Consider the following 24,543-nt stretch of genomic DNA (forward strand, 5'->3'; position numbering starts at 1 on the left):
ATATCTTAGAACAAAGGGGTAAAGTGGAAATTGAAAGGATCCACCAATCACTTTAAGAAAGAGACTTCAAGATGAAAAGTCCCAGGAATATTATAGCCCAAATCCGGAGACCTTAGGTCAAGACAAAAATACTGTAAACATCTAGAAAGAAAAAATTCAAGTAGCAAGAAGCAGCAGTCAGAATTACAGAAGATTTAGCAGCTACCACTTTAAATGAGTGCATAACTTAGAATGTGATATTCTAGAAGACAGAGAATCAAGGCTTACGACAAAGAATAACCTATTCAGAAAAAACTGAGTAAAATCCTATAAGGAAAAAAGGATCTTTAATTAAATCAAGGCCATCTAATCACTCATGATGAAAAGACCAGAGCTCAGTAGAAAATTTGACATAAAAACACAGGAGTCAAGAGAAACATAAAAAGAAAGAACGAGTGAACAATTATGAAGGTCTAAACAAAGTAAATCTGTTTAAATTCTTATATGGAGAGATGATATATGTAGTCCCTCAGAACTCTATCATTATTGGAGATCACAGAGGAAGTCCAATTAGACAGAAGATCTAGGAATAATTGTTACGTATTGGTGATCTCAAATGAAGAATGTAAAAGGTGGGGAAGAGGAGCTCCCTGGAAGCAGAGGGAAAGGAAAGAAAAAATGTGGGAAATTATCTCATATAAATGGAATGTGAAAAGAGGATTTTTACAAAAAAAAAAAGAGGGAGCAGTGGGGGCAGTAGGGGATACTTGAATATCACTTTCATCTGACCTAATGAAAGGAAAAAAGAATGAGAATACACATAGTTGGGGACAGAACATCTTACCTGATAGAGAAATTTACAGGAAATGGATTAAAAGAAAGTGGGAGAATAAGAGGGAAAGTAGATTAAGGGAGGAATTAATCAGAAGCAAAATATACTCCTAAAGGGGAGGGGAGAGAAAGAAAATAATAAGAGAATAGAGGGAAATATATAGTTAATATTTATAACTGTGAATGTGAATGTGACTAACTCACCCATAAAACAGAAGAATATAAAAGAATGTATTAGAAACCACAATCCATCAATATATTCTTTACAAGAAATACTCTTGAAACAGAAAACACACAGATTTTAAATAATGGGCTGGAGCAGAAACATTATGGCTCAGCTGAAGCAAAAAGGGGGGAGGGTAATCACAAGCATGATCTCAGACAAAGCAAACAAAAATAGACTTAATAAATAAACAGAAACTTGCTAAAAGAAAAAAGTACCACAGACAATGAATTAATTTGAATACTACACACATATACACCAAATGGCATCTAGATTCTTAAAAGAAAGATCAAATGAATTATCAAAAAAACACAGTAAAACTATAATAATGGAGAAACTCAACTTACCCCCTGACAGATCTAGATTGAACTAGTCAAAAAATAAACAAGAAGTTATGAACCTGAATAGAATTTGAGAAAAATTAGATGCGATAGACTTCTGAAGAATATTGAATAGGAGCATAAAGTAGTATAGTGATTTCTCAGCTGGACATAGCACTTTCACAAAACTGACCATGTGTTAAGGAACAAAAATTTCACAAACAAATGTAAAAAAAAATCAAATAAAGCATCTTCAAACCATAATGCAAACAAAGGATCTTTGAAACAAAGATTAAAAAAAACTGAAAAACCAAGTAACTTAATCCTAAAGAATGGGTGGATCAAAGGGACAAATTATAGAAACAATCAGTATTTCGTTAAAGATAATGACAACAACAAGACAACATACCAAAATTTGCGAGCTGCAGCTGAAACAGTACTTGGGGAAAATTTTCTATCTGTATTCTTTTATCAAAGAAGAGAGAAACAATAGAGATCAACAAAACAACAGAGAAACAGAAAAGATCAACAAATTGGGCATGTAATTAATATGACTAGCAAACAAACTAATTAACCCTCCTCCAATAAAATACAAACAAAACAAAGCCTGAAAAACAGTTTTAGTTCTAGTCATAGTTTCAGGGCAGAGAGGAGCATTTGTAGTTGATCCTAAGAGAGCAGGGACCTTGCTCACAGTTCCAGGGCCAAAAGAAGTACTAGTGCTTATGTTTGCAGGAGAGTAGGGGCCCTTCCTAGATAAAGACCAGAGCACAAACCAGGACAGTAGTGACCACATCTCTCCCAGATTATCCTACTTTGTAAGCACTGAAAACTTACAGACCCCCCCCCAGAACTAGCTCTGAAAATAGCAGCACAAAAAAAGCCTAAAACTTGGGACAGTGCCTCTCCATCCCCAGATAAGCAGAGTCCAACTTTAACATAAAGTTCAAAGTCAATAAATAGGCAAGTAACAAAATATAACTTGACCATAAAAAGCTACTACAGAGGCAGAGAAGTCCAAGACATAAATTCAAAAGATAATAACATGAAAACAACCACAAGGAAAGCCTCAAAGAAATATGCTAATTGGATCTAACCTGAAAAAGAATTCCTAGAAGAATTAAAGAGATAAGAGTGGCAGAGGAAGAATTGGAAAAAGAAATAAAAATGATGCAAGAAAATTATGAAAAGATAATTAAGTGCTTAATAAAAAGGCTGGAGAAGAATCTATTAAACTTCAATTCAAATAAAAATGGCAGGCATGGAAATCAATAGTGGCAGCTAGGTGGTGCAGTGGATAAACTTCAAATCTGGCCTCACATACTCTCTGTGTGACCCTGGGCAAGTCACTTAATCTTGATTGCCTCGGTTCATCTGTAAAATAAGCTGGAGAAGGAAATGGCAAACCATTCCAGTATCCCTGCCAAGAACACCCCCAATGGGGTCACAAAGAGTTGGACATGACAGAAATGGCTGAACAACAAAAAAGCAATCATGACCTCAGACAAAGCAAAAACAAAAATAGACCTAATTAAAAGAGACAACCAGAGAAACTACATTTTAATAAAATGTACTACAGATAATGATGTAATATCAAAAAATTTTACAGCAAGTTTCTCTGATAAAGAACTCATTTCACAAATATAGAGGAAAGCAAGCCAAATTTATAAAATAAGACACATTTCTCAACTGACAAATGGTCAAATGATATGAATAGGCAGTTTCAGAAGAAATCAAAGCTATCTATAGAATTATGAAAAAAGGTTCTAAGTCACTATAGAGAAATGCAAATTAAAACAGCTCTGAGGTACCACCTCATACTATCAGAAATGACAAATGCTGGAACAGACAAAGGTTGGTGAAACCTGTTGATGAAATTGTGAACTGGTTCAACCATTCTGTAAAACAATTTGTAACCATACCCAAAGGCTAAAACATTGTATACACTTTCTCTCAATGACATCCTTACTAGGTCAATATCACAAAGAGATTAAAGAAAAAGGACCTATAGGTACAAAAAATATTTAGAGCATCTCTTTTTGTGGTGTCAAAGAAATGGAAATTAAGGGGATGCTCCTCAACTGGGGAAGACTAAACAAATTGTGGCATAATTGTGATGGAGTACTATTGTGCTATAAGAAATTACAAGGGGGCTGGTTTCAGAAAAAACATGGTAAAATCTACATGGACTAATGCAAAGTGAAGTGGAAAGTACCAGGAAATCCTTGTGCACAATAAGAGTAATGTTGTAATGATGATCAACTATGAAAGACTCTGATCAATAAAATGATATAAAGTAATTCCAAGTGACTCATGATGAAAAAACCCATCCAACTCCAGAGAGAGAGCTGATGAACCTTGAGTACAAACTGAATTATAATTTTTTTTGCTTTCTTAATTTCTTTTTCTTTTTGTGATATGACTAATATAGAAATTGGTTTTGTTTGATTTTACATCTATAACTGATATGATATTGCTTACCTCCTTAGTAAGTAGAGGAAGGATTGGAAGAAGAAGAAATTTGAACTTAAAATTTAACAAGAAAAGAATGTTTAAAATAAATAACAAATTTTAGAAAGAAAAATACAATAAAAAGATAACTAATTTAATTTTTAAATAAGAAAAAGAAAGCCTAATTATTAGTATCAAAATGAAAAAGATGAATTCACAAGCAACAAAGGAGAAATAAAAGTAATTACTAAAAGCTATTTCACCCAATTATAAACCAATAAAACCCACAACCTAAATGAAATAGATGAATATTTACTAAAATATAAATTGCCCAAATTAACAGAATAGAAAATAGAACACTTAAATAGCTCTGTCATGGAAAATCAAATTGAACAAGCTGTAACTGAAGTCCCAAAGGAAAAAGAAAAGGATGAGATGGATTTACAGCTGAACTCTATGAAACATTCAGAGAACAATTATTTCTAATAATAGGTAAACTAGTTGGAAAAAGAAGTTTAAAAAAAGATTAAAAAGAGGTAGTTCCACCAAATTTCTTCTATGATTCTAATAAGGCATTGATACCTAAAGCAGGGAGAATCAAAACAGGAAGAAAACTATAACCAATTTTTAATAGAATATTGCAAAAATGAATATTGAAAATGAAAAAATAAACATTGAAAAAAATAAAATATTAGCAAAAATACTACAGTATTTATATCACAAAAATCATTCACTACAATTAGGTTGAATTTGTTTCAGGAATGCAGGCTGGTTTAATACTAGAAAATCCACAAATAAAGCTGACAACATTAATAATAATGTTTACATAGTGCTTATGATGTTCCAGGAACTATGTAAAATACTTTGCAATTTGTCTAATTTGACTAATTTGGTCATCATAACAACCCTAGGAGGGAGGTGCTACTATTATCCCAATTTTGCAGATGAGGAAACTGAGGGAAGCAGGTTAAATGACTTGCCTGGGGTCACACAGCTACTAAGTGTCCATACTATCTTAAAAAACAACAAATATCATGCTCTTATTTCAATAGATGAAGAAAGACTTTTGATAAAGTTCAACACCCTTTCCTATTTTTTTTAAAAAAAGCACTAAAAACATAGAAATAAACAGAACTGTCCTCAAAATAATAAGTAGTATCTATCCACAACCAAAAGCCAGTATTATTGGTAATGGGGAAAACTAGAAGCCTTTCTCATAACATAAAGAGTGAAAGAAGGCTATCTATTATCACAGTTTCTATTCAGTATTGTACAAAAATGCTAGCTATGACAAAACAAGAAAAAGATACAAAAGGAATAACCACAGGAAAGGAGGAAATAAAATGATCTTTTCTGTAGGTGATACCATGGTTTAATTAGAGAACCCTAGAAAGTCAACTAAAAAACCAATCAAAAATTAGCAACTTCAGCAATGTTGCAGAGTATCGATAATTAATTAATTAATAAACATTTATTAAGCCCTTATCTTGTGGCAGGCATTATTCTTAGTGCTAAGGATACAAAAAGAGGCAAAATACAGTCTCTGTTCTCAAGGAGCTTGCTAATAGGGGGAGACAACATGCAAACCAATAAATACAAAGCAAGATATATTCAGGGAAAAAAATTAACAGAGGGAAGGCACTAGAATTAAGAGGGGTTGGGGAAGGCTTCCCATAGGAGGTAAAATTTTAGTTAGTACTTAAAGGAAGTCAAGTAGGTTGGTAATCAGAGTGGAGGAGTGAGAGAATTCCAGCCTTGGGGGGCAGCCAGAGAAAGCATCCAAAGCCAAGAAATGGAGTATCTTGTTTGTGAAACAAGGCCAGTGTCATTGGATTGAAGAGAAGGTCCTCAGCCAGGCACAAAGGAAAGCAGGGAAGGGACAGAGGCACAAAAGTGATGCTAAGAACAGAGAAATGACTTTGAGCAGCTCAGAGCAGAGAGAAAAGGTAAAGAACACCATGCAAGAATGAGGATAGGAGGTGGAGAAAGGCAGCAATAGATTATGGAGGCTAATAGGAAGTAAAGGGGAAAGAGGAATTCTTAGAGGAATACAGAGCATTTCAAGAGCAGAAAAGACCACAGAGAGCTGAAAAAAGGCAGAATTGTGTGATTTCATAATATTTTTTATAGTCCTCTTCCTGTGGCCTGTCACCTACTCGATATGTGGTTCAATATTCATCATATTGATCCTGTTTCAACCTGAACATATATAGATTTTAAGTAAAAGTGTAGCATCACCTGAAAATTCATTTCCATAGGACCCACCTTATTTGTGGAGATTGGTTACTCAATATTCCACACCTGAGTGAAGAACAGAATTGGTGAGAGCCTGGAATTAGGGTTGGAGACTGTTCTTCTGGCTTCCAGCTTCAAGAGAGAACCTTCATGGCTCCAAACTCTTCAGGTTCTGGAAAGGAAAGAAAGACTCTGGGAAGAAGCCAACATATAGAGGAGCTGTCACCTCTACTACAGCCCTATACCCAGCTTATTAGTCTACAGACTTTGGGGATTTCTCCTTGGATGAGATCTTGAAGCCTTCCTCTTAGTTAAGCTGAGACATTTCCTCCAAAGGAGAGAGTTCCTTCACTCTCTATATTGTCAGATATATAATCATCTGTGTACTTCCTCTGATTTCTGTTTGCTATTGGTTAGGAAAAATGGATTTATTCTCTATTTGCTATTTGATCATTGTAGAGCTAGGATTTGGTGGGGAGTCACATTTTGTATATATAGCTTGGGATTCTCCTTCCCCATTAAAAGATCATGATAAGGAGCTTAGCTTGAAAATAAAGTTAAAGCCCCTAGACTAACAATATTTAGGGGAGCAGTAGATATAATTCTAGCCTTGTACCCCCTCTCTCTGAGGAAAGCAGAGTGGATGGCATCTGTCTCCAACCTCCTGCCTCCCTTCCTGGCAAATATCAAAGCTTCCCTTAGAGAAGAGTGGAAGGTAGGGAGAAGACCCTAGAGACATCAATCTATTCATGCTTCCCTGTGAGCTGCATCTAGACAGACCTATATGGGGGAAAAATAACTCATGTGGGTACAGTACATACAACCCCTTATACTAGAACAAGAGTACACCTGAGATCTATATGTAGATGGATAGTCAAGAGAACCCATGGTCTGCTGGACTGGGGCCCCTCCCGTAGAGCTGTGCAGGAACATTGTGGCTTTGGGTGGATGGACACGCACCGTGATTCAGCACGTAAGGATGTGCTCCTCCAATGACTCCTGACCAATATTCACTAAATAATAGCTGGCATTAACACGGAGTCTATATTATCTCATCTGATGTTCCAAACATTACTACAAGGTGGTCATATTAACACTACTGCCACTTTACAAATGAGGAGACTGAGGCTCAGATGGATCTAATGATGGTGTGATATTGAAAAAGTTTGAGAGACACAGTTTCTGGGTAACTAATCATTTTATTAATAAAAGAAGACAGTGGCACCCTCCAATGCCAAAGGGTCCTCATGGTGGTAGGCTCAGAGTTTATACGCCCTTGGGAGAGTGGGTGTTCCTAAGGAAGGCAATCAACTCTGGTTAACAAGTAATGGGAGATAATGAATATGACAGTGAGGAGCTGGGCTATATTCCAATGAAGGTCTTGTAGACACTGTAACACTGAGCACCTAAATCTTGGTCAAAGAGACTTGGCAATTTCCATGTCGCCTGTCTGGAAAAAGGGAGAATCCACATTTCCCCAGATCTGTCAGAGTAAGCAGAATGAGCAGGAATCCTCCCATTCACCTAAATTTAGAATTTCTTCACTTTTTTTACTTTGATTAGATCTTAGCCTGGGTAAGTCTTTGCCCAAGATTTCTCACACTGGTTGATTTCTGGTCGAGGAAGTTAAAAAGGGGGAAAACCTTGGTCCTAATTAAATAATTAGTTACTAAATACAAGAGAAAAATAATCATTTCTCTCAATAGGTTTGGGTTCTTGTCCAGAGGTCTTCTTTCATAGATTTGTTTTACATTGGATTACACATGTATGTGTGTATATAATATATATGCATATAATACATAAATATAATTTTTTCCTACTCTATATTATGTAAATGGTATAATTTAATGTTAAAAGTCAAGACCAATACAAAAGAGAAAAAAAAACAATTCAAAGTAATAGAAAAATGGAAGGAGGGAAGAGCATGGCGTCATAAATAAGGAAACATACCCCCAGAATTTATGGCATATACAAAACACATCTGAAATTCAATGAAAATGAGTGCCTTGAACAAAACTAATGATCCATTTGGACAGCTAGATGGCACAGTAGACAGAGTGCTGGGCCTGGAGTCAGGAAAATCTAAGTTCAAATCCAGCCTCAGGCAATTACTAGCTTCATGATCCTGAGCAAGTCTTTTAACAAACTGCCTCAGTTTTCTTAACTAGAAGATGGGGATAATAACAATTCCTGCCTCACAGAGTTGTAAGAATTAAACAAGATAATATGTGTAAAGCTCTTAACAAAGGGAATGGCAAATAATAGTTGCTTAATTAATGCTTGTTTCTTCCTTTCTTTCTTCCTTTGGCTGATTCCCGTAAAGTAGGGGTTGCAATCAAGTTATCAGACAAAGGAAAGAAAAACAGAGAGAAAAGCAGGAAATTTACATTATTCTCAAAGGTACCATAGAAAGTAAAGCAATAAAATGTGTATACACTGGATGTCATGATAACTAAATTCATAAAGAGAAAGAAAAATAGTTGAAGGTTTAGAAGAGAAGAGTGATAGAGAGGCCCAAAGTGTCAGAGGAGCGAGAGGAAGAGACATACACTGGATTCAGAGGAGCACAGGAGCCACAGAGGGCTCGCGGCCATTCTTAGATTCTAGAATGAAAGGCTAGGATGGTTCTAGAGCCTGTTACATGGCCACTTGTCTCCTTCCCTCCCTCCCTAGCCAACAGCCCACTGGAACTAAGCTCTTGGTCGTCTTTCATCTCCTGGAATATACTCTCTTCCTAGGAGATTGTAGTTTCTATACCTGAGGCTGAGGGAAACTTACCAGGCTCGTGTCTCCTGCTGGGATGGCAGGACTTGGCTGATGCCATTAGAGTGGAAATTCCTATGTGTCGTTTGTGTGTGTGTGTGTGTGTGTGTGTGTGTGTGTGTGTGATTTGTGTCTGTGTGTGTGTGTGGTTTGTGTCTGTGTGTGGGTGTGGGTGTGTGAGTGTGTATGTGTACAGTGAGGGCCCTAGTTATAGAGATCTGCTTTCTGAAATGATTGGCCCCAGAGCTGTGATTACCACATCACCTAAAGAAGACACGACACCGTCTGCAAAGAGAGCCAAGGATGTCCCAGGAGTCAATTGTTTATGGCCCCACGTGCAAATCACTATCAGCAAGTTCTCCTGCTTAATGGAACAGCCAAACAAGTAGGCACATGCAGATAGGAGAGGAAACTTCCTGGGCTTCCAGGGAAGGGATGTGTATCAGACAGAGTCACAGAAGGAGGGAAGAAGCCCCCGTGTCTGTATCTTGTGTTGGACTTTTTAGATTCCTTTCAGTGATCTCAGGCCCAGGAGTCTCCCTCACACTCACAAAAACATTACTTGCTTTTCCTGTGGTCCCTGGCTCCTCTTTCCTTTCCTGGTATGGAAGCATCAACCATGGCAAGTACTACCATGGTGGAAGACCTTCAGCATGACCATCACTAGTGAGCTGGTCCATCACGGCACTGTTTCAAGGTCTACATAACTCATTAAGAAAAGTCAAGTCAAAAAAAAAATTCTAAACTTAGGAAAATGGAATATTTCCATATATAAAGTATAATATAAAAGAAGACAATATATGAAATCATTCATTTCTATTCCATAGAGTTTGCTTTTTAAAAGTAATATAACAAATTCAACCTATTACTCTCAAAGCTGTCATGCTCATTTATGCTTCCTTCCAACCTTCTTTAGGTCTTTTCTGTGCATTTAAAATTCTTTAATAGGCCACTTTTATGTTCTTTTATTTTGGAGCCATATTGATAATCCCCCCACCCCAGCCCTTCTAAATCATCCCCAATTTTAAAAACTGTAAAAATAAATATATTCAAGCAAAATAAATCATTGTGGTCATGTTGTGTGTACATAGTTGTTTGCATGTGGTCTCCCACATTAGATCGGCAGCTTGTCAAGGACAGGCAGTGTTTTTTGTATTTCTTTGTATCCCCAACATTTAGTAGAGTACCCAACACATAGTAGGCATTTAAATGTTTATTGACTGAATGACTTTCTGCACCTTGAGGTGATCATCTCTCTGTCGGGGAGTGGGCATCATGCTCACCACTGATACTACGGGTCCTACTTGGTCAGTCCTTTGATCAGACTTCTTGTATTTCAAAGTTGCTCTTCTTTGTAAAGTTGGCAGGATTGTAGAAATTATTTTCCTGATTCTGCTCATTTCACTGTGGACAAAGTTTTGCAGGTATTCCCCAAATTGACGAGGCATTATGCTATTCCATTATATTCACATATCATAAACTGTTTAACTTTTTCCGCTGCTTAGTCAGTCAACAGCCAACGTGCAATTGTTGCTGTTCGGTCATGTCAGTTGTGCCTGACTCTTCTTCATCCTGTATGGGGTTTTCTTGGCAACAATAGTGTAGCTTGCCATGTCCTTCTGCTCATTTTACAGATGACGAAACTGAGGAAAACAGGGTTAAGTGACTTGCCCAGGGTCACACAGCTAATAAATATTTGAGGCCAGATTGGAACTCACATCTTCCTGACTCCAAGTCCAGAGCTCTATCCACTACACCATGTAGTTACCCAACATGCAATTATTAGGTGCTTACTGTGTGCCAGAGGCCATGCTAAGAGCTGGAAATAAAAGGACCAGAAAAGAAAAAATGATATTAGGAAGGTAGAAATTACAAGACTTATCTGCTTATTCTATATGGTGGATGAAAGAAAGTGAGAAGTCAAGAAGGCATTGCCTTAGTGAGTCGGGGTGACTAGGAAGATGGCGGGACCCTCAACAATAATCAGAAAATTAAGAAAAAGGTTGGGTTTGGGTGAGCATCTAAGGAATTCATGTAACAAGAATAGGTTTTATGTTTTTAAAGACAAAAGAAAAATGAGAGGAAAAATCAGCATATGTGATCAGTATCTGTGGACTAGCTCTCTGTAAGGGAAAAAGAAGAGAGATGCAAGGAAAACAAAAGTGATATGAATAAATGGAAGACAGGAAGACATCAAGAAAAAGCTGGGATTTCTTTTACAAAAAGAAAATCTATAATGAGTTCAGTTTTAAACATTTTGAGATTAAGGTGTTTACAGGACATCTAGTTTGACATATCTAATAGGCATTAAGAGATGAGAAACTGTAGGCTAGGAGAGATTAAGGCTCTACAAATAGATTTGGGATCTGTGGGGTGTTCAGGAAGGCCAGCACCTCTGGGGTGAGGCCTGCTCATCCACCTTTGGTGTCCACCCAATTCACCCAACTCTCACCTGGGCCTTCACGTAGCTGTAGTATGTGCAGCAGGTGTGCCCCAGTAAACCACCTTGGCAGATGGGCTAAGCCAGTGATTTAGGGGGATGAGTACTCCAAGCATGTGAAGACTTCCCCTAGTGGAATGGGTGGATGGAAACAGTTTGTTCCAACGGCCATGAAAGAGTCTGAAGCAGGTGCTGTGGAACACTTAGAGCTTGGTCGCCCACCAAAGATTCCAAGGGTATCCACTGCATTCTGGCCTCAAAACTTTGATAACTCAAGAAGAGAGAGTGAGGCAATGAATGTGCAATTCTGCATCACTTTAATCCAATTCACAAGTCAAGATGTCACCTGTGATGTCGTTGGACCTCTTCTAAAATGAAGGACAAACAACACCACAAGTAAAGTTAATAATCATCAGCATAGAGATGATAATTAAATCCATGAAGGCTGATGAGATCAGCAAGTGAAATATCTTACAGGGAGAAGAGGACCCAGAACAAAGCCTTCAAGGACACCCATGGATAGCAGATGTGACTTGGATGAAGATCCAGCAAAGGAGATAAAGGCAGGTGGAGAACTAGGAGAGAACAATGTCACCAAAAAACTAGAGAGAAGAAAGTGTGAAGGAGAAGAGAATGATGGACAGTGTCAAAGGCTGAGTTGAGGTCAAGAAGACTGAAGATTCAGAAAAGGCCATTCCGTTTGTCTATTAAGAGGCTGTTATTGGCTGTGGAGAGAGCAGGTTGGGTGAAATGATGAGATCATAAATCTGATGGTAGAGGGTTAAGGAGAGAGTGAGAGAAGAGAAATTGGAGACACCTATTATAGACAGTCTTCTCAAGGAGTTTATCCACAAAGAACAGAAGAGATGTGGGGCCGTAGTTATTGAGGATGGAAGGACCAAGGGAACTGAGGGATTGGGTTGTATCATGAAAGAAGATCTTAAATTGTTCTAATTATCTCAGAGGAAAACGTGATCTAAAAAACTTCTTAAAAATTGTTATTGCTCAGTGGTGTTTGACTGTTCATGACTGGATTTGGGGTTCTCTTGGCAAAGATACTGGAGTGGTTTGCCATTTCCTTCTCCAGCTCATTTTACAGATGAGGAAACTGAGACAAAAAGAGTTAAATGACTTGTCCTGGGTCACACAGCTTCTAAGTGTCTGAAGCCAGATTTGAAATCAGGTCTTCCTGTTGCCAGGCCAGTTGCTCTGTCCACTGCACCACCTAGCTGCCCTAAAAACTAGTTATCCAAAATGAGCTGCTGGTGGCTTCCCTACCAACGCAATTCTTTTATCAAAGAACGGATGGCCAATTTCTGGGCATGTTGTAGGAAGCACTATTATTTAGGTTTGGGCTATACTAGATGGCCCATGAGAAGGAGACAAAAATAAAAGTGGTTGATTGTAAGTTCACGTTACTTTTATTGACTGCACGTTACATTGTTCTTTCATTCTGTTGGCATCTCAAGCATAATATGCCCAAAAGAGAAGACCATCATCCTCCCCTGAATACATCTCAACTTAAAATGTCGTCTTTCTCTTGAGGACTTCCATTATTCTTCTATTCCTCCAGCTTAATAACTTCAGAGCCATCCTGGACTGCTTCCTCTCCCTCAAGCAAGTCCCATCAGTTACCAAGTCTTGTCAACTTAATTCCTAACTTTATATATTTGTCCCCTTCTCTCCACTCACATAGATATTACCTAAGTTCAGTTCCTTATCACCTGGGTATTTTTACCTGGAACATTTCAAAAGTTTCCCTGATATCAATTTCCCTTGTCTCAAATCTTCCACATTGCTAATAAATTGATATTCCTATGACTTTTCCAGTCTTGTTACAACCTGCTCCCCTCCAGATGCTTTAATCCATTGATACTGGTCTCCTCTTTGTTCCTCACACATGGCACTCTACCTCCCAGGTCCATGCCTTTTCCTGGATAGTCCATCATCTGTAAAATTTTCTCCTTCCTCCCACTACCTCCAAAATTCCCTGATTTCATTAAAGTTATCAGTTAAAATCCCACTTTTTGCAAGAAAAATTTCCCAATCTCCCCTTAACGCCCCTCCTTTCTGAGATTATCTCCAATTTTCCAGTATATATCTTATTTGTTATTAGTTGTTAGAATGCTATTTCCCACACTAGATTTGGAGCTCTTTGAAAGCAGGCACAGTTTTTGTCCATCTTTGTATCTCTAATGTTTATCATGGTATCTGGAACATAAAAAACATTTAATAAATCCTTCTTGATTTGACATGACTTGACTGACCTTGTCTATCCTCTCCTCAAATATCTTCTGTAGATCCCTATTGCCTCTAATATCAAATATATGTACCTCTGTCTGGCATTGAATGCCCTCTAGAGTCTAACTCCCACTTATATTTTCCAAAGTTATTTCTATTGCTTTTTATTTCTATTACTCTTCCTGTATTATACATTCCAGCCAAACTGGCTTATTAGCCATTCCTAGCAGTTGAAATCCTTTTTCGCACCTCCAGGACTTTTTTACAGACTGACATATATTCCTGGAATGCAATCCCCCTTTGCCTTGTCCCTTTGGAATTCTTAATATCCTCCAATGCTCTTTTCTAATGCTACATCCTAAGTGACACCTTTTCCTCCCCTAGAATGCTTTCCCTCCTCCACTCTGACTAGAACTCCTTGGCTTCCTTTAAGTCCCAACTAAAATGCCATCTTTTACCCGAAGCCTCCCCCAACCCCTCTGAATTTTAGTGCTTTTCTTCTGTTAATTATTTCCTATTTATCTTGTATGTAGCTTGCTTTGTACACATTTGTTTGCATGTTGTCTCCCCATAGATTGTAAGATCCCTGAGGACAGGGACTGTGTTCTGTCTCTTTTTTGGTATTCCCAGAGTATTTAGCATAGCACCTAGCACATAGAGGCAATTAATAAGTGTTTATTGTTTATCAACCCTGTTTCTGATTATCTTTCCCTCATATTGCCCTGTGTAGATTTGCATCATCTCCCTATGTATTGCCTCAGCAAAATGTAAGTTTTTTTGAGGGAAAGCACTATTATTTTTGTCTGTAGAAAAAAGAGCATAATAACTAGTTCCTGAATCAAGATAACTAAAGCAAACAGATATGTTTAAGGAACTTCCATCTTTGCATGCTGCACTAGAGATTATAGTAAAGTTAGGTGCATAGGTAGCTATTTAAACGACTGAGGTAGAAGAATGTTCTTTGCCATGATAATGAGAACCTGGAATAGGTGCTATTACAGTTCCACAGGGACTTTTTTTCTAACCAACAACTTTTCCAGTGACTTGGATGAAGACAAATCATTTACTCCTCAAATTTTTCAATGAAGAAAGTATGACTAAAACCATGTTGAATGTTGGGATCATTACATCAAAAGACACAGCCATTCTTTTGTATACACATTTGTCCAGCTTGCCCCCAGATATTGTGTCTAGAGGGGTAGTAGCCAGAGCACAGTGACTAGAGATGATGGACATCCTTGGTTCTGAATGTAAGTGATAAGGACCCTGGGAGAGTTACCAAGACTAAATTCAAACATGTCTCTGGATAGTTCTCAATAATCCATTGATGGTAGCCTGGCAAACATGGGCAAAACTTCAGGAGCATTTTATCTACACCATATTACATCTGGCAGGCATAACTCTCTATTACAATAATTTGTTCTTTTTAAGTCTCAAGAATTATGACAACCCTTAAAGTCTATGTGATTCTTTTCTATTGAGTTTTAGGGAGCTTGTTTTAGACCAAGAGCCGTGAGTTCAACCAATCCCAAAATCCATAATATGCAGTAAGATCAGGCTCTAAATTTACACACACACACACACACACACACACACACACACATCACTAGCTATTCCATGGTTTTTTGTGGTTGAAACAGTAGATTATATTATAATCTACTGTTATGGTCTCTAAACCAGAATAAGGGTGTTTATGAACAGATAATTATCCTTCCCATCCTGTGACCCAGATCTAGACACAAGCAGGGACTATTCTTGATGAAGAACTGATGTCAATTCAAATACAGGGTATTTTCCTCTCTTCTTAAGGTTTTAGATCAGATAATGAATTAACATCTGAGTTTGTTAGGTCCATGGTTCTTCTTTTGATATTTGTATGCCTATGCTTATGTTGATACTTTTGTGAAATACATTTATAAAATAATGAGAATGATAGAATTTCAATGAGGCACAACTTGCAAATTCAAATAGCATAGACAAAGTAGATGAGGGAAAATAATCTGTGTGATTTGATTGTTTTGTTTTGTTTTCCTTAAATTATTATTTATTTATTTAATATTTTTAGCTTTCAGCAATTTGACAAGAGTTTGAATTACAAATTCTCTCCCCATTTATACCCTTCCCCCCCACTCCAAGATGGCATATATTCTGATTGCCCCATTCTCCAGTCAACCCTCCCTTCTGTCACCCCACTCCCCTCCCATCCCCTTTTCCCTTACTTTCTTATAGGGCAAGATAGATTTCTACGCCCCATTGCCTGTTTATCTTATTTCCTAGTTGCATGCAAAAGCTTTTTTTTTTTGAACATCTGCTTTTAAAACTTTGAGTTCCAAATTCTCTCCCCTCTTCCCTCCCCACCCACACTCCCTAAGAAGGCAAGCAATTCAACATAGGCCATATGTGTATCATTATGCAAAACCCTTCCACAATACTCATGCTGTGAAGACTAACTATATTTTGCTCCTTCCTATCCTATCCCCCTTTATCCAATTTTCTCCCTTGACCCTGTCCTTTTTCAAAACGGTTTGCTTTTGATTACCTCCTCCCCCTACCTGCCCTCCCTTCTATCATCCCCCCTTTTTTATCTCCTTCCTCCTTCTTTCCTGTGGGGTAAGATACCCAATGAAGTGTGTATGTTATTCCCTCCTCAGGTTAAATCCGATGGGAGCAAGATTCACTCATTCCCCCTCACCTTCCCCCTCTTCCCTCCCAACAGAACTGCTTTTTCTTGCCACTTTTATGCGAGATAATTTACCCCATTCTATCTCTCCCTTTCTCCCTCTCTCAATATATTCCTCTCTCATCCCTTAATTTTACTTTTTTTAGATATCATCCCTTCATATTCAACTCACCCTGTGCCCTCTGTCTATATATACATATTCCCTTCAGCTGCCCCAATACTAAGGTCTCATGAATTATACTGTTTCCACAATCCTGCTAGCAGCACCCAGAAAGCTGCCAATAGCACAGGTTCTTCTGATCTGCTTAACTAAGGAAAGCAAGGTGAAGGGGTTGACAAGCTTACTTTAATCCAGCACACAAATATCATTCACTTAGTTCAGGGAAAAAAGCCAGCACCCTGAACTTCAGAGCAACATACAAATTACAAACATCAACAGACAGACCCAATACAGATTCATAATTACCAACATCTAGGTTCAGTCCGGGAGCTCAGAGCAAGAGCTGGCCCAGAGCCACCACTGCTGTGGGAATGAGCTCCAAGGAAGAGGAGACCAACTCCTGGTTTTATATCTTTTTCAGCGTCAGGGGTGAGTCACACATGCGACTCACCTACATGACCTAAAAAATCGTCACAAAGAGGTGACTTAAACCCACGTGGTCTAAAAGCCTCTGCAGTCCCAGACATGTAAACTAGGCCCTCCCTGGAGTTAGCCCCACCTTTGGTCCCACCTTAGTTGCCAATCCACACCCACATAGGTTTTACACCTAATAGGGGTTTGGGCCTGGGGCTTAGCAGTTAGTAAGACTCAATGAAATATACTGAATTACTCAAAGCAAACAAAAGCCAAACTCTTCAAGGGCACTTGTTGAACTAAGTGCTAAGGAGCCCATTTTGCTTACCAACACATATACACAGTGTGATTTGATTGTTAAAGAAACCAACATATCCTCAACTAGATGAGGTACCTTGGTTCTTTAAAGATAGGAGTAACGGAAGTGAGTGGCTGGGGTGGGGTTGACAACTAGCTGCTCTGAGATCCTGACAGAAATAGGCAGGTAGCTAAAATCCATAGCAGTTTCTGGTTTGGGGTGGTATCTACTGTGTTCTTAAATGATGAGCCAAATCAGAAGGAAATTAATACGGATAAGTATAGATTGCAATATTTCTATTAAATAAAGGAGCAAAAACCTGATAAGATGATCCACCAAATAAATAAAAATGTTTATCTTGAACAGTAGAAGGCCTAGGGGCACAAGTCTCTGAAATACTTGAATACAGTTATCACATGAAAAGAGAAATTAGATTTGCTCTGCTTTACCTAGGAGATCAAAACTAGGAGAAATGAGGACACGTTGCTGAGAGAGAGATATTTAGCCTCAGAACAAGGTAAAAAAGACGAAGTATTCCTTCACTGGAGGTCTTCAAGAAGAGTCAGTCTGACCATTATCACACACCCCATGGAAGTAAGCCAAACGTATACATAAGTCTAGGTTCTGACATTGATCCCCTCCAACTCTGATGTTAGATAATTTGGGGGTTGCCATTGGAATAATAATTCTGTGAGCCATCCTCTTGAGTTCAGTCTCTGACCCAATAACCAAAAATGTCAGAGGATTTCTATGGTTTTGGGAAAAGATCCTTTGGGATAATATATTCAGGCAGGAGCTTTCATATGAGAATCTGAGAAAAAAATAGGACTCATTAAACTTTAGAAGTTAAAGACCAGTATGTCAACAAGCATTTAGTAAGTGCTTACTGTGAGCCAGGTTCTGTTGCTAAGCCCTGTGGATACAAAGAAAGGCAAATGAATGTGAGATGTTCCTTTCCCAAGAGGATATCAGTATCCTAGACTCTGGGAGTCAATGTTGATCAGTAAAAAGTGTGCTAAAATTGGGAAATGATAAGTCAAGAAGGAAGGAACTCCTCCCCAACCTGAGTCTTGGCTTTAGATAATATATACATATTATTAAAAATAGGATTGAATTAGTAAAAGCAAAGAAGGGGCTCACCCAGCAGCAAGAGATTACTATGTGGCTCTGGTCTCAGTGCAGGTTCTGGGGAAAAGTCTGGTCATGTGGATTTACTAGACTGGTTTTTGGTACCAGTTCCTAAGCAACATCATATAATCACTGGCAATGATCTTGACCTCCCCCCACCTCAGAACAGGATCGGGGGGGAGGCCACAACTGCAAATGTTACATCAATAACATGGGGGTTATTAAAGCCAATAATAGTAGAACAAAGCGGTGGGGACAATGTACTTGGGGGCTCTGACTTGAAGCTCTGCCAACCTGAACTTGCTGGTGGTGATGGCCCAGATGGCACCCAGGAGGCAGGTCATGCTGAGGGAAAGATACAGCCATTGTCATCTAAGCAATTTTCCAGGCCCAAATCTTCCATTGTCTGAGGCATATCCTTGAAGAGAAACATGAGGAGTTGACCTAGGCCAGCTGGATGTGAACTAATTTCTATGTTATATGTCCAGTTAGGAAAACAAAGATGAAGAAACAAATTAGGAAGGGGTTTCCCAGGACCCCAACTGAAGTCTAGAAGCAGGAGAAAATATTAAGGATGATGGCATTGGGATTCATGATCTTGGTGTGATTTTAGGTGGAGGCTTAAATGCCTGTATAGAAACCCAATGAATTTGTGCCATTCCAGCAAATTTCCAAATGGACAGAAACAACATGGTGAAGGAAAAAGAGGGTGACTTGCTCCCTTAGTCATTCAGCAAGCATTTATTAAGTACTTCATAGGTCCCAGACACGGAGGATACAAAAACACATGTACAACGATACCAGTCATCAAGGAGTTTATACTCTAATGGATGAAGATAAGACATTAAAAGGTATATGAAAAGGGAGTACAAGCAGGTGTCCGTATATGGATATGGTAGTTATACCTAGAAAAAGAAGGCTGATTTGTATGGGTCCTGCCCTAAAATGGAAGTTTAGAGAACTCTCCAATAGGGCAACAGCCCACAGCACCAGAGTTAGGAGGCATGGTGACAAAACCTGAAGAATGAGGGATGGCTGGCTCTGAGAAAACTTAAGAAACTCAGAAAATCGCAGAAAAGCGCTCTCCAAGACAAGAGTTAAGAGGCAGCTGAGTGAAAGAAATGACTACGTTCCCCATAACTAATTCTGCCCTTGGGTCAAAAAGAAAAGTGTACATATTTTCTCCACCACCAACCCCCTCCCACATGCATGTTATTGCCACAATTAGACTACGTGCCACTGCCAGGGGACTGTACTCATGTATCCTCTGGTAATTCCTTTGCAAAGACTTCCTGGAGACCCTGAGTCAGCCACAGATTCAGACCATTTGCCTTCTATCTTCACCCCCCAGAAATTTATCAAGGATTCTTGTGTCAGCCCTAGATCCAGACCAACTACCTCTCGGCTGCTTTCTTCACTCCAGGGTCTCCTGGGCATCACAGGACATGACATCATCTGCCAGGAGACTGAACTTCCAAAAAAGGCCTTGAACACTCTCATCACCTCCTCAACATATCTTTCCAATAACAGATAGACTGCATGAAATCATTCCTCAAAGATCAATATATTCCAGCTACCTCACATTATCCTGATTCCAGTGATCCTGAATCCTAATGTATCACAGTAAAAATTTATACCCCATCCCCTACTGTTGCTTCCTTACTCCCACCCCCCATAATCCTTATCCTATCAGGTATCCTACTCTAAACTTATCTTCTCCTTCCACTGTGCTTCTGGAAATGCCTGCCAAAGACATTTTCTTTCATCTTAAACATTTTCCATTGTTGCTTCTTCCATCTTCTGATTCTCATGGAGACTAAGGGATGGGGAATATCTACACTGCATCCTTGGTTGTACTCCCCAGTGCCAGCTACTGCCTCCGGTAGTGGAATTCAAATATTTCTTGCTTCCCATTAGAACATTCAGATTCTCCATCTCCCACCATCCCTCTGTAACCTCTCCTCCTATGAAGTACAATGGTTCCAAATTTCTCACCCAATCAAGATTATGGCCACTGATATTTTTTGACCCCTAGGGAATTCTCCTTCTTTCCTCAGAGAATGAGCCTGATTCATAGTACTCTCCAACTCACCTCCTGCCTCCATATTAGAAGAATTCAACATAGATATTGATAATCTCCCAAACATCCTAATCTCTGAGTTCCTTGACTTACCTATTTCCTATGACGATTCCTCCACCCATCACAGTTCCACACAGAAATGTCCATAATGATGCCCTTGATGTTAACATCACTTAACCTCATCAAGCATTCCTCATTGATGTTCATGAACTCTTAAATTCTGACCCTAACCTCTTGTCATTCGATCTTTCCCTCTGACTTGCAGCTCCAAACCCTATTCTTTGACCTCACCAAAATCTCTTCCTAAAAATGGTGACATACTTTTAACTTTGACCTGCATTACTAACATTTTCTTTTACTTTCTCAAGTTTAAATAATCAACAAAACATTCAATCAAGCCACAGTTTGTAGTGTTTGCCCATTTCTGAGGTGTAAATGTTAAAAATGAAAATCTGAGCTGGCTCTAGCACACACCAGAGCACACCTCTCAATTCTGTTTTAGTACATCACCTAAACTCTCCTCCCTTCCTCACCTTAACCCTTTCTTGAACCAGTTCAACTCCATAATATTCTTTTCTCCTACATCCCTTGACCCTTTATTCTTTCAGAAGACTTTTCCATGCCAAACCCCAGCCTAGAGGATGTCGTAAAAGTAATGACTGCGTCCAATACAAATTTTTATTACATAATCTAAACTGGGCCTTCACTCCAAAAAAGCAGTTGATTTACTCCTCCCTACTGAATTCACTATTTCACTCAACACAGTAACTTTTCTCTGCAGTCTGCCTTCTGACCTTATCATCCAGAGAAACTGATCTCTCTAAAGTCACCAAAGATTTCTTAATCGCCGAATCTATTGACTTTTATTTTTAAAAATCAGTCCTCATCCTTCCTGACCTCTTCATAGCTTTCGGACATTATTGATCATCCCCTTCTCATTGACACTATCTTCTCTCCAGTTCTGCACAACACTGACCTTTTCTGGTTCTCTTCCTTCTGTCTGACACCTCATTCTCTCTCTCCTTTTCGGGATCTTCATCTAGATCACGTCTGATAACCATGTGTTATATGATAACTGTGTGTGAGAGTGGAGAGCTCACTCCAGTGCAGGCTGTTCCAGCACAAGCCTTGAGGGCAACTGAATCAGTGGCAGCAGGGGCTGCTTCCAGAGCTCTCAGCTCACAGATGATAACTGGGTTGGACAACTGGTCAGAAGGAGATTATAGGGATCCTTTTGCTGGCATAAGGTGCAGAACTTGGTCATATTACCCATACTCAAATCTAGGTTGCAGGCCTGGGTCACAGCCCCAGGGCAAAGAGGAGCACTAGCATACCAGATCTTATAGCTACGGGGGATCTAAGACCTTAGTCATAGTTCCAGGGTGGAAAAGAGTGCTTCTGGTCATTCACTTCTCCTTAGATCATACCACCTTAGAACTAGCTCTGTAAATAGCTGCACAAAAAAACCTGAAGCTTGGGACAGTGCCCCTTTCCATGCTGGGAATGGAACCCAATTTTAAGATAAAGCTAAAAGTAAAGAAATAGGCTAGAAAAATGAACAAACAACAAAAAAGATCCTGAGCACAGAAAGTTACTATGGTAACAAGGAAGATAAAAACACAAACTCAGAAGAAAACAACAGAGTCAAAACAGCTACATCCAAAGCCTCAAAGAAAAAATGTGAATTGGCTGCAGGCCCAATGAGAATTGTTAGAAGAGCTCAAAAAGGGTTTAAAAATCAAATAAAAGAGGTAGAAAAAAATTTTTTAAAAAGAAATGATAGTGATTAAAGAAAATCATGAAAAAAGAGACAATAGTTTAGTAAAGGAGGTACAAAAAATACTGAAGAAAATAACACCTTAAAAACAGAACAGGCAAACGAGGTACAAAAATCCAATGAAGAAAAGAATATGTTAAAAAGCAGAATTGGCCAAAGATAAAAAAAATGCACAAAAATTCACTGAAAAGACCCCCTTAAAAATCAGAATATGTATACAAAAAATTCACTTAAGAAAAGAACTCCTTAAAAAGTAGGACTGGACAAATGCAAAAGGGGATACAAATGCTCACTGAAAGAAAATAATTACTTAAAAATTAGAATTGGAAAAGTGGAAGCAAATGACATTTAGAGACAATAAAACAAAATCAAAGGAATGAAAAAATAAAAGAAAATGTGAAATATCTCACTGCAAAAACAACTGGCCTGAAAAACAAATCAAGTAAAGGTAATTTAAGAATTATTGGACTACATAAAATCTGTGATAAAAAAGAACCTACACCTCATCTCTCAAGAAATTATAAAGGAAAATTTCCCTGATTTCTCAGCTCCAGAGGGTAAAATAAAAATGGAAGAATCTACCAATCACCTCTTGAAAGAGATCACAAAATGAAAACTACCAGGAATATTATAGCCACATACCAGAGCTCCCAGGTCAAGGAGAAAATATTGTAAGCAGCCAAAAAGAAACAATTCAAATATCATGGAGCCACAGTCAGGATAACAAAAGATTTAGCAACTTCTACATTAAAGGATCAGAGGGTTAGGAATATGATATTCTGGAGGGCAAAGGAGTTAGGATTACAACCAAGAATCACCTACCCAACAAAATTGACTATAATCCTTCAGGAGAAAAAAATGAATACTCAATGGAACAGAGGGCTTTCAAACATTCCTGATGAAAAGACCAGAGTTGAATAGAAAATCTGACTTTCAAATACAAAACTCAAGAGAAGAATAAAAAAGGTAAACAGGAAAGAGAAGTTAGAAAGGACCCAATAAGGTTAAAATGTTTACATTCGTATCTGGGAATATGGCATTGATAACTTCTGAGAACTTTCTTATTATTATGGTAGTTAGAAGGAGTATACATAGGCAGAGGACATGGGTGTGAACTGAATATAAAGGAATGATCTCGAAAAAAAATTAAGGGGTAAAAAGGAATGCACTAGGAGAGGGGAAAGGGAGAGATAGAAAGGAGCAAATTATCTCACATAAAAGAGGTACAAAAGAGCTTTGACAGTGAAGTGGAAGATAGGAGAGGTGAGAGCCCTTGACCCTTACTCTCAGCAGAATTGACTCAAAGAGGGAATAACATGCACAATCAGTTGGGTATAGGAATCTATCTTGCCCTACAGGAAAATAGGAAGGGAAAGAGATGAGAGAGAGGGCTGATAGAAGGAAGAGTAGTTTGGGAGAGGAAGAAGTCAGAAGCAAAACACTTTTGAGGATGGATGGAGAAGGGAGAGAGAGAGTAGAATAAATAGGAGGGAAGAAGATGGAGGGAAAAACACAGTAATCATCATTGTGAAAAAAAACTGTACAGCAAGTATCTCTGATAACGGTCTCATTTCTCAAATATATAGAGAATTGAGTCAAATTTATAAAAACAGCCATTTGTCAAAGGATCTGAACAGGCAGTTTTCAGACAAAGTAATCAAAGCTATCTATGGTCATATGAAAATTGTTCTAAATCACTACTGATTTAGGCACCACCCTTCACTCATCAGATTGACTAATATGAGAAAAAAAAGGAAATGACAAATGTTGGAGGGGATGTGGGGAAATTGAGACACTAATGCATTGCTGGTGGAGTGGTGAACTGATTCAACTATTCTGGAGAGCAACTTGGAACTATGCCCAAAGGGCTGTAAAACCATGCATACTTTTTGACCCAGAGATACCACTATTAGGTGTGTATACCAAAGAGATAAAAAACAAAAAGGAAAAGGACCTATATGCACAAAAATGTTTACAGTAGTTCCTTTAGTGGTGGCAAAGAACTGAAAATTGAGGGGATGCCCATTAATTCAGGAATGGCTGACCAACTTATAGTATATGATTGTGATGGAATACTATTGTGCTAACTTAAGAAATGATGAGCAGGATGCTCTCAGAAAAGCCTGGAAAGACTTATATGAACTCATGGAAAGTGAAGTGAGTGGAACTAGGAGAACATTGTATATAGAAACTGTGATTTTGTATGAGGACCATCTGTGAATGACTTGGTTATTCTCAACAATACAATGATCTAAGACAATTCTGAAAGACCTATGATGAAAAATGCTATCCAGCTCCAGAGAAAGAACAGATGAAGTGTTGTTTTCGGTTTGGTTTTTTTGCCAGGCAATTGGGGTTAAGTGACTTCACCCAGGGTCACACAGATCCTCCTGACTCCAGGCCTGGTGCTCCATCCACTGTGCCACCTAGCTGCCCTAACCCTCCTTTACTTTTCCTCCCCCCTCCAAAAAAAGGCTACAATTAAGCATGGGTATATTTATATTGAGTTATGTACATAAACAT

The sequence above is a fragment of the Trichosurus vulpecula genome, chromosome 2 (genome assembly GCF_011100635.1).
Source record: "Trichosurus vulpecula isolate mTriVul1 chromosome 2, mTriVul1.pri, whole genome shotgun sequence".
NCBI classification, from domain to species: Eukaryota; Metazoa; Chordata; class Mammalia; order Diprotodontia; family Phalangeridae; genus Trichosurus; species Trichosurus vulpecula.